This window comes from Antechinus flavipes, chromosome X (assembly GCF_016432865.1).
Source record: "Antechinus flavipes isolate AdamAnt ecotype Samford, QLD, Australia chromosome X, AdamAnt_v2, whole genome shotgun sequence".
In the NCBI taxonomy this organism is placed as follows: Eukaryota; Metazoa; Chordata; class Mammalia; order Dasyuromorphia; family Dasyuridae; genus Antechinus; species Antechinus flavipes.
Genome location: NC_067404.1, coordinates 24,866,699 through 24,878,786, shown reverse-complemented (window position 1 = coordinate 24,878,786; position 12,088 = coordinate 24,866,699). Strand labels below are relative to the sequence as shown.

Sequence of the window (12,088 nt, the reverse complement as noted above, 5' to 3'; positions counted from 1 at the left end):
AAAAAAAAAAAAAAAGGAAACAAGGTTATCATTGAATGATCTTTCCTTGATGAAGTTATGCAAATTCTTAGTGATGACTCCTTCCTTTTCTAGAAGTTCACTGTTATTTCATATTTCTTATTTTATAGATGAAGAAACTGAGACACAATGAAGGAAAGTGACTTGCCCAAATCCTATACAGGTAGTAAGTAGCAGAGATGAGATTTATACTTGGGACCTTAGACTCCAAGTCTTTCACCATCAGAGTCATTTCAAGTATCTTTCCCCTTCCTTTTCCAGAAAGCCATCTTATAGAATAAGTATTTTTTGTACAGGGGAAAAATCAGTACAAGTGATTAAAATGTTAGAACACATTTAAAAATGTGCAATGTGTGACACCTGTGAACCACCAATTTCTATGAAAGTAGTGGGTTGAGATATCTTCTCCTATTTTGTAATTTCATTATATTTGCTTTTTATTTTTGTTGTGTAGTTTTTTTTCATTTATATTGTTGTACTTATTGTATACATAGTTTTCTTGGCTTATTTCTTTGCTTACTTCACTTACTTCACAAAAATATATACTTCATATATATTTTTCCATAATTCTCTGTAGTCATCCTATACATCACTTCTTACAGTATACTAATATTCCATTACATTCATGTACCACTGTTTGTTTAGCCATTCCCCAACTGATGGTCATGTTTGTTTGGTTTTATAATTCCTCAATATTACAAAAGTGCCATTATAAATATTTCAAAGTGTATGAGGATTTTCTGCTTATTGATGGCTTTCTTGGGGTAAAAACCCATATAGAGTCTTGATTCAAAGAGTATGGACATTTTTAGTCACTTTATCTGCTTAATTCAAAATAGGTTATACCATGTCATAGCTCCACCAACAATGTACTAGTGTGTCTGTATCTTATAACTTTTCAAACACTGCTATTTTGGGGTCATTTTTGCCAGTTTTCTGAGGAATATTGTGCAACTGAAACCAAGTCATTGGTGTGCTTTGGGTTGGTCTACCCTCAGATGACATGCATTTTGTAGTTATTTGGAATAGGCTTTCAGTGGCTATTATCCCTCCTTTTGTTTTGTTATTGTCATGAAGCATTTGTATATGACAGTATATACAAATTCTGTTTATTTTTGTAGCCTGCAATGCTGATTAAGTTATTAATTGTCTCAATTAGTACCTTTGATTCCCTAGAATCATTCCCTAGATATAAACTGTTTATATCATCAAGCAATTGGGATAATCTCTCTTTTTGACCTGTCTTTATACTTTTAATTTTCTTCTCTTGTCTTATTGGTATTACTAGCATTCCCCGAACTATATTAGATAGTCAGCATCTTTGCCTTACTCCTATATTTGCTAAATGTCTCAAATTATATGTATATAATCTTTAAAAAATGAGTTCCAATTTCTCTGCCTCCTTCTTCTGCCTCCCACTATGAAGGCAAGCAATATAATCAGTTATATGTGTGAAATCATGTAAAATATATTTCCATTTATGCTTAAAAGGATTGCACATGTTTATCCTATATTTCATTGCTTGCTGTCTTGAGGAGAGGAGGGGAGGTAAAGGAGGGACACAGGAAAATTGGGAACACAAAAATCTTACCAAAATGAATGTTGGAAATTGTATTTGGAAAAATAAAATACTATTGCGGGAAATACACATACATTTCCTCATTAGCCATATTGCAAAAAAGAAAAAGAAAGAAAGTGAGAAAACTATACTTCATTTTGTACTCAGAGTTCATCAGTTCTGTCACTTCTTTTTTTGTGATCTCTTTGGAATACAGACCAAGTAGTGATATTGCTGGATCAAAAAATATGCACAGTTTGATTACCCTATGGGGATAGTTCCAGATAGGTCCCTACCCCAGTGTCACAGACTTCTTTTGCCAACCTCCTAAATTGTTTTAGGCTGGAAAAATGTCTCCCCCTAATCTTTAGTTGGCTCTGCTGCTCCAACATTTGATTTGGCCTGTTATTTTAAAGTTGTTTGCAGAGGAGTGTTGGGAGAGTTTAGTTGTTTTGTTGCCTCTGATCCTCTATATTTATTAGAAAAGGTTTTAGTGTATTTATTCCCTTCCTTGTGATGATTGTTTTTGGTTTTAGATGATTTTTATGATACTGAAGAAGGCTCTTCTATGCTTATAGATTATAGGGCTTTTAGCATAGAGTGGTGTAGTTTTTCTGCATCTATCGCTTTTGGATGTTTGGGTTTTTAATTATTATGGTTGTTTTCCTAATATTTAACTGTGCTTGGATCCTTGGTATAAATCCCATTTGATCATAATGAATGATTTTTTTGAATTAATCAATATAGTCTGACAAAAAGATCTAATAATTGAAATTAAAATTTTTGAGTTAATTTTTATTAATGATATTAGCCTGCAGTTTTTAAAATTTTTTTATCTTTCCCTTATTTAGGTATCAGGAACATATATATATATTTATGTGTGTGTGTATATGTGTGTATATATATGTGTGTGTGTGTGTGTATGTATAAAATAAAAAAGGAGTGAGTATAATGGATGCTTTCTTTCTAAATTTCTGAGACTATTTTGTAATGTGGGCACTAACTGTTCTTTCAGAGTTCCATCAGGACTATGAATGTTTTCTTGGGTAACTCCCATACAGTTGATATACTTCCCTTTGTGAGACTGGATTATCCATCATTTCTTTGTTCTCTTTTGTTTCCACTGTATTCCTTTCTTATGTTTAGTTTTTCCTTTTTTTGTGCTTGTTTTATATGTGTTTTTTGTTTGCTTTCTAATTTTTAAAATGCATATTTAGTTCATTAATCTTTTTTTCTATTTTGTGAGGATATAATTTGTACTCTGAAGAGTGCTTTAACTGCATCCCATTCTTCGAATATTGTTTCACCATTATAATTTTATTTTACATATTTATTGTTTCTGTGATTTGTTCTTTAATGCATTTATTATTTAGGATTTTGTTATTCAGTCTCCATTTGGGTATTTAGCTTTTGCTTAAGATTCTAGAAATAATTATTATTTTTAGTATATTATGGCTTATAAAGGAGGTATTTAACTGTTTTGTCTTTTTACATTTGTTAGCAATATCTCTGTTAGGGTGTAATGCTGAGAAATATGTATTTTCTTTTGCTGTACCATTTAGAAGATGCCATAAACCTTTTAACTCAAATAGCTTTAGGAATTTTCAGTTTCATATTTTCTCTTTTGTTGACCTTTCTGTTAGACTTATTCAAAACCCATAGAGAGATATTGAAGTCTCCCATCACAAATGTGTTATTGTCTTTGTATTTTTCTAGGTCATCTATTATTTTTCTTTATCAATTTGGAGGCAGTTTGAAAATATAAATTTATTACTGATACTGTTTTGTTGCTTCTGATTCCTTTCAGCATAATATAGTTTCTTTGCTTATACTTTTGTAAAATTTTTTGAGTGTTCATTTTTGTCAGTACAATTGAAACTCCTGCTTTTTTGAATTCACTTGACGGATTGTAAAAAAATTGATTTGTATTTTGTGTATGCCTTTCCTTTTTAAAGTATTACTTTATTATTTGATTTATTTTTGTGGGGGGAGTGGAGGCAATTGGGATTAAGTAACTTGCCCTGGATCACACAGTTAGTGGATCTAAACTCGGGTCCTCTTGACCCCAGGGCTGGTTGTTCTATCCACTGTGCCATTTAGCTGCCCCTGTCTTTTAAATGTGTATTTTGTAAACCAAGGATTTTAGGTTTTTTTTTTTTTTTTTTTTTTAATCCAATGTCACTCTTTTTTGTTTTGTTTTGTTGGATTTTTTAATCCATTCACATTTAGAATAATGAGCCTGAGGTTTGTAGTTTCCTCCATTTGTCTCTCTTTAGGCTTTTAACCAAGATATGATCTTCCCTCCCCCTCCCCCAACACAGTGTTGTGTTCCTTCAAGTTCAAGTTCCTTTACTGGCCCTTTTCCCACTGGCTCACTTCCCCTCACTTCTAATTCCCTCTTCTTCTTTGTTACCACTTTGTCTTTGGGGGTTTGTTTATTCCTTTTTTCTTCTCTGTCAAGTAGATTCTTTCTTTGTCTCTTCCCTTCAAAGAGAGGTCTATTAATTAGTTGTTTTAATTTCATTTTTTGGTGTTCATTTCGAAAAAAAAGATTTTTCATTGTCTACCTGCTACTTTTTACTATTCTAAACCCTTATTCTCTGATTCATGACCTGTAGTACTTATATGGTCACCTTCCCCCCCCCCTCTGTATTTCTCATGTAATCAAAACTTATAAGTTTCTTATTCTAGGCTCTCCCTTTCCGGTGGTTTCTGCCACTTCCTTACAGAGCTTGTGCAGTGTATTTTTCTTTCTTTGTACCTCACCCTTAGAATAATGCCAATTATTACAGGTGTCAAAGAGGAAGTTTTCATGATAGGGTCTCTCCATCATCACATCCTTAATTATGTAGCCTACCTCTTATCTATGCCTTCTTATTTGCCTTAGAGTCTCCTTGGTGAATCCATGTTCTTCTACTCTCCCAGATGATGGGGTGTAGGTCCCAGATACCTCCAGGAGTTTGAACTCTTCCCCTCCCATCCAGACAAATAGACTTTTCAAGCACCAAGGCACACAGACTACCCCCAGTTGCAAGTCTCTATTCCTTCACAGACCATCTATTATACCACAGTTCTCTTTAACTGTCCTGACTCGGTTTCCCTTGTCTCAGTTTCCTTAACTGTTCTGTCTCAATCCCCTAAGTAAAACTCCTCCTTTGTTCTAACTGAGGACTATTTGCTCTAAAGTTATAAATTGTTAGCAAGATAAACAAGAGAGTAGACCTTCTGACTCTTTTCTGTCCTCAAGAATTTACAATATCCCTCTAAAATATTCCAAGATATTTCACTGACATCTTTATCACTGTGTATTCAGACATCCTGTTTGTGGGGTTTTAGGATTTATGGCCTCCCCCATCCTGACAGAAGTTTTCCTGCGCTTCTCACCCCTTCCTTTGTTTAAAGAAAAGGTATTTAAGAAGTTGGGGTTCCTCCATTCATTGCTGGAGGCTGGATTCTGGACGCTGAATTCTCCTCCAACCCTGGAACCAACATGGTTCCTTTGTCCCAGTATATCTTTATCTCTGTCTGACTGGATAATTTGAGACGAGAGTCCTATCCAGTCAATTATACTCTCCCATTAATAAAATATTAAAAACTCTCTAATCTCTCTCCTGCCTCAGTTTCTCCGGCATTACACATCTTTCTTCCCTCCGAGGAACAGTGGGAACTCCTTTTATCCTCCGTCTTCCTCACCCACTTCCTTGTAGGTTCTTCTCTTGCTGAGATCTAAGGGTTCCTTCACCTTATTTTTAGCCCTTAATTTGACCCGGGCACATTCCTCTCTATGCCTCTTCTCCCTTTTTTATGTATACTTTCTTGTTGTAATTTCCAGGTTTATTTCATAATGCCCTAGGTCTACCTCTTTACTCTTATCTCCACAGAACTTCCATTTCACCCCCATCTCTTTGCTGAAATAAGTGTCTTACTGGTCTTTCTGTTGTCACTTTGCTGCTGTTATTAATCCTAGCTGTTTCATTCACACGTTCTTATTGTTTAAGGTGTTCATGGAGCAAATGATTACTTTGTTAAAGGTTTTCTTTCTAAAAATATATCAAAAACCTCTTTACTTTTGAATATTCATGCTTTTTTATTTATGGTTAAACTCAAATTTGCAAGGTAGATGACCCTGGGCTGCATCATAATGCTATTGCTCTTTGGAACACAGTCCATCCCCACCTACATTTTCTGATGGGTAGAGACTACTCTTGTGCTATTCAAATTACCTTTCCTTTCTCTTTGAAGGGCTTTCTTGTGATCACCAGAAGAAATTATTTTGAACTGAACTGAATTGTTCAATTTAAACACTATGTATTTTGAAGTTTGTAGGGTTTTGTTTTTTCCCCTCTGGAGGTGATTTGTGAATTTTTCCATTTTTTAAAAATTCTTTTTCTTTTTTTTCTAGTTATACATGTATATTAGGTTTTTTTAAATACACATTTCTTTATGAATCATGTTAGAAGAGAAAAAAAGCAGAACAAAAGGGGAAAACCATGACAGGAAAAAAAAAAAAGTGAACGTAATGTGTTGATTTACATTCAGTCTCCATAGCTCTCTTTCTGGATGCATATGATGTTTTCTTTCCAACATTTACTGGGATTGCTTTGGATCACTGAACCCCACTGAGAAGAACCAAGTCTTTCATAGTTGATCTTTGTACTTTCTTGCTGTTCTTGTGTACAATGTATTCCTGGTTCTACTTGTTCACTCAGCATCATTTCGTGTAAATATTTCCAGGCCTTTCTAAAATCAGCTTATTTATCATTTTTTATAGAACCATAATATTTCATTACTTTCAAATAACTTATTCAGAAAATCTCCAATTGATGGGCATCTACTCATTTTCTAAATCTTTGCCACCACAAAAAGAGCCACTACATTTTGGCACATGTGGGGTCCAGTTTCTTCCTTTATGATGATATAATGATATCATTATGTTTTCCTCTCATCTTTACCAATTTCAAATATGTGAGGTGATATCAGAGTTGTTTTAATTTGCATTTTTCTAAATCAATAGTAATTTAGAGCATTTTTCATATGATTATAAATGGCTTTAATTTTATCATCTAAGAATTGTTCATATCCTTTGATGGGAAATGACTTGTATTTGACACTCTTTTTTTATATATTTTAGAAATGAGGCCTTTATCAGAAATACTGGTTGTAAAAAATTTTTCCCTGCTTTTCCTAGCTTTCTACTTCCTTTTTAATCTTGTTTGTGTGGGTTTTGCTGGATAAAATTTTTTTAAATTTATTGTCAAAATTGTTCTTTGCATTTCATGATGTTCTCTAGTTCTTTTTTGGTCATACATTACTCTTCTCCAAAGATCTGATAGGTAAACCATCCCCTGCTCTCCTAATTTGCTTGTGATATCACACTTTATGCCCAAATCATGTAGCTATTTTGACTTTATTTTGGTATGGGGTATGAAATGTAGGTCTATGCCAAGTTTGACATTATTTTCTAGTTTTCCCAGCAATTTTTGGAAAATAGTGAGTTTTTATCCCAAAAGCTAGAGTTTAGGGGTTTATCAAATACTAAATTATTATAGACATTGATTATGTGTTTCTAACCCATTCCACTGATCTACCACTCTATCTCTTAGCTAGTACCAAGTAGTTTTGATTACTGCTGCTTTATAATAAATAGAGTTTTAGGTCTGGCACTGCTAGGCCATCATCCATTGAATTTTCTCTCATTAATTCCCTTGATATTTTTGCTCTTTTGTTTCTCCAGCTGAATTTTGTTATTATTTTGTCTAGCTCTATAAAGTAATTTTTTTGGCAGTTTGATTGGTATGTCACTAAACAAGTAGACCAACTTAGATGGAATTATCATTTTTATTAAATTAGCTTAGCCTACCCTTGAGCCATTGATATTTTTTCAGTTGTTTAGATCTGACTTCATCTATATGAGAAGTGTTTTAGAATTGTGTTCATATAGTTCTTGGGTTTGTCTTGTCAGGTAGACATCCTGTAATGCCGGAGAAACTGAGGCAGGAGAGAGATTAGAGAGTTTTTAATATTTTATTAATGGGAGAGTAAAATTGACTGGACAGGACTCTTGTCTCAAATTATCCAGTCAGACAGAGATAAAGATATACTGGGACCAAGGAATCCATGTTGGTCCCAGGGCTGGAGGAGACTGTCATCCCAAAGAATCCAATGTCCAGCATATAGCCGCCAGCCTCCAGCAATGAATGGAGGAACCCCAACTTCTTAAATACCTTTTCTCTAAACAAAGGAAGGGGTAAGAAGGTGTCAGGATGGGGGAGGCCATAAATCCTAAAAAACCCCAGAAACAGGATGTCTGAATACACAGAGATAAAGATGTCAGTGAGGTATCTTGGAATATTTTAGAGGGATATTGTAAATTCTTGAGGACAGAAAAGAGTCAGGAGGTCTACTCTCTTGTTTGTCTTGCTAACAATTTATAACCTTAGAACAAACGGTCCTCAATCTTAATGGACCAGAGTGGGAGTTTAGGAGATTGAGACAGAACAGTTAAGGAAACTGAAACAAGGGAAACTCATACAGGGAAACTGAGTCAGGACAGTTAAAGAGAACTGTGACATAACAATCCAAATATTTTATATTATCTACAATTATTTTAAACGGAATTTCTCTTTCTATTTCTTGCTGCTGGGCTTTTCCCTATCATTTCCAGCCCTTGATTTTATTTGGGCACATCACACATTCTTCTTCACGTCTCTTCCTTCTTTCTTTTTTTATGTAAACTTCTAAGTTGTAATATTTCCCATACACAAATTCAGCTGTAGGTAGGGTGTTTCCAGGTTCAATTCATAATGCCCCAGGCCTATCTCTTTATTCTTACCTCTACTAGACTTCCACTTTCACCCCTATTTCTTTGTTGAAATAAGAGTCTTTTTGTTCTTTTTTACTCACTCATCACACATTCTTATTGTTTGAGGTGTTCATGAAGCAAATAATTACTTTGTTTCAGGGTTTTCTTTTTAAAAATGTTTCAAATACCTTGTTACTTTTGAATATTCATGCTTTTTCATTTATGGTTAAATTCAGATTTGCAAGGTAGATGACCCTGGGCTGCATCATGAACTCCATTGCTCTTTGGAACACATTATTCCATCCCCTCCCACATTTTCTGATGGGTACAGACTACTCTTGTGTTATTCAAGTTCCCTTTCCTTTCTCTTTGAAGGTCTTTCTTCTGATCACCAGAAGAAGTTGTTTTTGAACTGAATTGTTCAATTTAACCTCCATGTTTCTTAAAGTTTGCAAGCTTAAGTTTTTTTTTCCTCCTTCAACTTGATTTGTGAATTTTTACAATGGGCGTTTCATTTTGTATTTTCTGAAGTTTAGGCAGTTCCCTTGTATTGTTTCCTTCATTATGGAAATAAAGAATTTTGTCTTGTCATGTTCTTCCAGGAGACCCATGATACTGTCTCTATGTAGCCTGTTTTTGAGATCAGTATGTCGTTCTTGCATAGTGAGCATATTTTCTTTTAAAGGTATTATTTTTGCTTCTCTTCTAGATTTTTCTTCACTTCCATATATTTTCATTCCTAGTCTATTTTCTCTCGTTTCTTGGTGAGACTTGCTATTGTAGATTCCAGGTTTTCTATTCTGCACATTTTTTTTTTGCTATGCAAAACATAAATTCTGCCCTTATGATTCTCATTTCTCTTCTGAACCTTTCAGAAACACTGTATTGTGGTCCTTGTTTTCCTTGCATTCAACAGGGTCTTCTGACTCATCAAGTTTCTAGATCATTTCCCTTTGTTTTCAGTATTTATTCCTAGATGCCTTGCCCCACTTATTGGATCTAGAGATCATATTGCTTTGTGTTATGAGTGTTTTCGTTGAGTTTATTTCCTGAAATCTTTGGTTATATCAGGCATCTGTTACCCTCATTTTCCCCTATTCATTTTCTGACCTATTTGGCTGGACCTCCCAATGTTTGTCTTCTTCGACACTGGACAATTCAAAATTGACTAGCCTAAATCTGTGTTCCAATGACTTTTTGGTGATGGTCAGTGCTGGTCCCAGCTAGATACTGTGCTTTCACGGAGATTTAGTAAAATGCTTCACAGCCTTGACTCTCTAAATCCTCAAACAGAGTGTCCTAACCCCTTTCCTTAGTTGAGAAAGCTGCAGGTTGGTCCACTACCATGCTGGTGTTGGGGGATTAGCTGCCTCTGCACAGTCAGGATCGCTAGATAGATTCTACAGGGTCATCTGCCATGGAACTGTTCATCACAATTTGAGGAAATTTCTGCATCCTAAAGTTGGGGTATCTGTAGCACTGGGAAGAGAGAGGGGGGGGACCAGAGTATGAGAGGTAGCTTTTTGTTGCAAGGCCGGGCTCATGTATCTGGTTGTTTTTTAGCCTTGCTGTTGGCAGCATGGAAGGCAGGGGAAGAGGTGCTAAGTAAGCTCTGAGTCAGTAAACATCAGTTTATGGCTTGGGTTGTTTAATCTTTTTTTTTTTTTTAAATTTAGTATTTCAACTTTTTTTACGTTCAGTTAAAGTTGCTTTTCTTTGGTATGTAATTTTTGTTTTGCAGAGGTTTGGCGAGTTGAGGGGATCAGAAAAGATAACTAGTTTTTCATTTTGGTGTTCATGCTGCTTATGCTTATTCTGGATGTGAAAATCTTTCAAATGCAATTTTGTTGACTCCAGGGATTTTATTGATTCTATTAAAAAGTTCTGAAGTTGTAGATGATAAGAACACTATTCCATGTTGCCATAACCAACACAAGAAAAATAGGACTTTGTTTTGGAGTGCCTACACCCAAGGATTGTGCTTCTTTGGTTTGGGTGGAGCCACTTATGTCTTCCTCCTTGGGCAAACTTCATCCCAAACTTCTGAGCAACTCCTGGATCATCTATTATCTAGAATATCGTTATTGGGGTTCCTGTATTTCAGAGTCTGCTTCCACTGCAGACCCACAAAAGAACATGTTGGTCCATGTTCTTTTTTGTCTTAATTTCTTCTTTTCAATCTTTTTAAAACTGAATTTCAGCCCTAATTTCTTTTTTTAAAAGTTTTTTTTTTTATTAAAAAAAATTTCTGGAGGGTAAGGGAAGGGGGAGAGAAAAAGACCGACTTGTGCCTGGTAAATGAAAACAAAAGTGATTTTTTTTTTCTTTCTTTCTCAGACTCTCATTGTACTTGACCAAAGGTCTATGTTGCTGAAGACCATGCTTCTGAAGTTTTCCTGCAGCTCATCCTCCACAGACATTGGGACTTACAGGACGTAAAGACCCATCGTCCTTTACCAAGGAGGAATGTTTGAATTAGTCACGTGCATATGCCCTTCTTTATCATCTAGGGGCCTGGCTTGTCATGTTATATCCTTCAATCAATCCTACTTGGAGTGGTAAGTTATTCATAAATTTTTTTACTAGTGTGGTAGAAATACCTAATAAATAGTTATCCATTTAGATAGTATTTCCTCCTAATTATTAGAACAAAATGAAATGGCTCTGTCTTAATCCCCTCCCCCCAAAGCATCTACAATATGTAAAGTCTCTAGTACTAAATAATGGGCCTTTAGGTCTTCATCTCTAGCTTTCTAAATGTAAGGTTCCAAGTCTCTGTCTTTCTCCCTGTGTTTTTTATTTTCCTGTCTTACTTATTCTCTATTTAACTCTCTATCTAGCTCCCTCTATAACTTCCTAATTCCATCTGTCTCATTCTCTATTTACTCTATGAAACAATAGAGATCATAGAGATTTCTTTTTATGTGTAGTACATCTATATCTCTGGATCTTTCAATGTGTAAAGTTCTCATACCTATCATTTGTCTCTCCAAATGTCTGTATATATAAAACTCATGTGCATATATCCATTTCTATATATATATATATATATATATATATATGTATATATGTGTATATATATATATATACATACACATACACACATACATACACACATATGTGTGTGTGTATGTTTGTATGATATATATTCACACATATGGGTATGCATATATCTGTCACCTTTAACCCTATTCATCTCTCTATTAGTTTTATCTGACTGAACCCCTCTCCAACTCTGTATATCTCTTATCTGTTTGTCTCTCTCTTACATGGGAACAATACATGTTTATGTGCAGATCAGGTGTGCATACTATCATGTGTAATATATTGTAATATACTATATTACATATTGACATGTATTATTTGTAATAATAATTTGTAATAATACACTAGATATTTTTTGTGAGTTGGTATTCACATAAACAATTATTTATCCATTATCCTGGACAAATACTGAATTCTCTGCCTGGTATTGCTCATGATTTCAGGTACCACTGAATTACAGATTTTTACTTGTAGCAACTGGTACCTTTCTTGAGCCTTTCAGCAGCTAGGGCTTTCCTTTCCAAAATAACTTCATAGATATTTTTGCCTATCCTTTGCATTTTTGTTCAGATGTAGTCATGTCATTTCTCCTGATAGAAGGAAATCTTTTTGGGGCCAGTTAGTCTCAGTGCTTTTCCGCATCTCTCTAGGGCTCCTTAATATGA

At 34.7% G+C, this 12,088-nt stretch overlaps 1 protein-coding gene across 3 annotated transcripts in view; it reads left to right on the top strand.

Moving 5' to 3' along the window:
- Positions 1-12,088, top strand: part of LOC127542516 (transcriptional repressor protein YY1-like) — a 144,599-nt gene that overhangs the window by 66,545 nt on the left and 65,966 nt on the right. For all 3 annotated transcript variants that reach the window (XM_051968171.1, XM_051968173.1, XM_051968170.1), the window contains exon 2: positions 10,716-10,936. The gene's annotated coding sequence lies outside the window, so the exon portion shown is untranslated. The remainder of the gene's footprint in view (positions 1-10,715; positions 10,937-12,088) is intronic.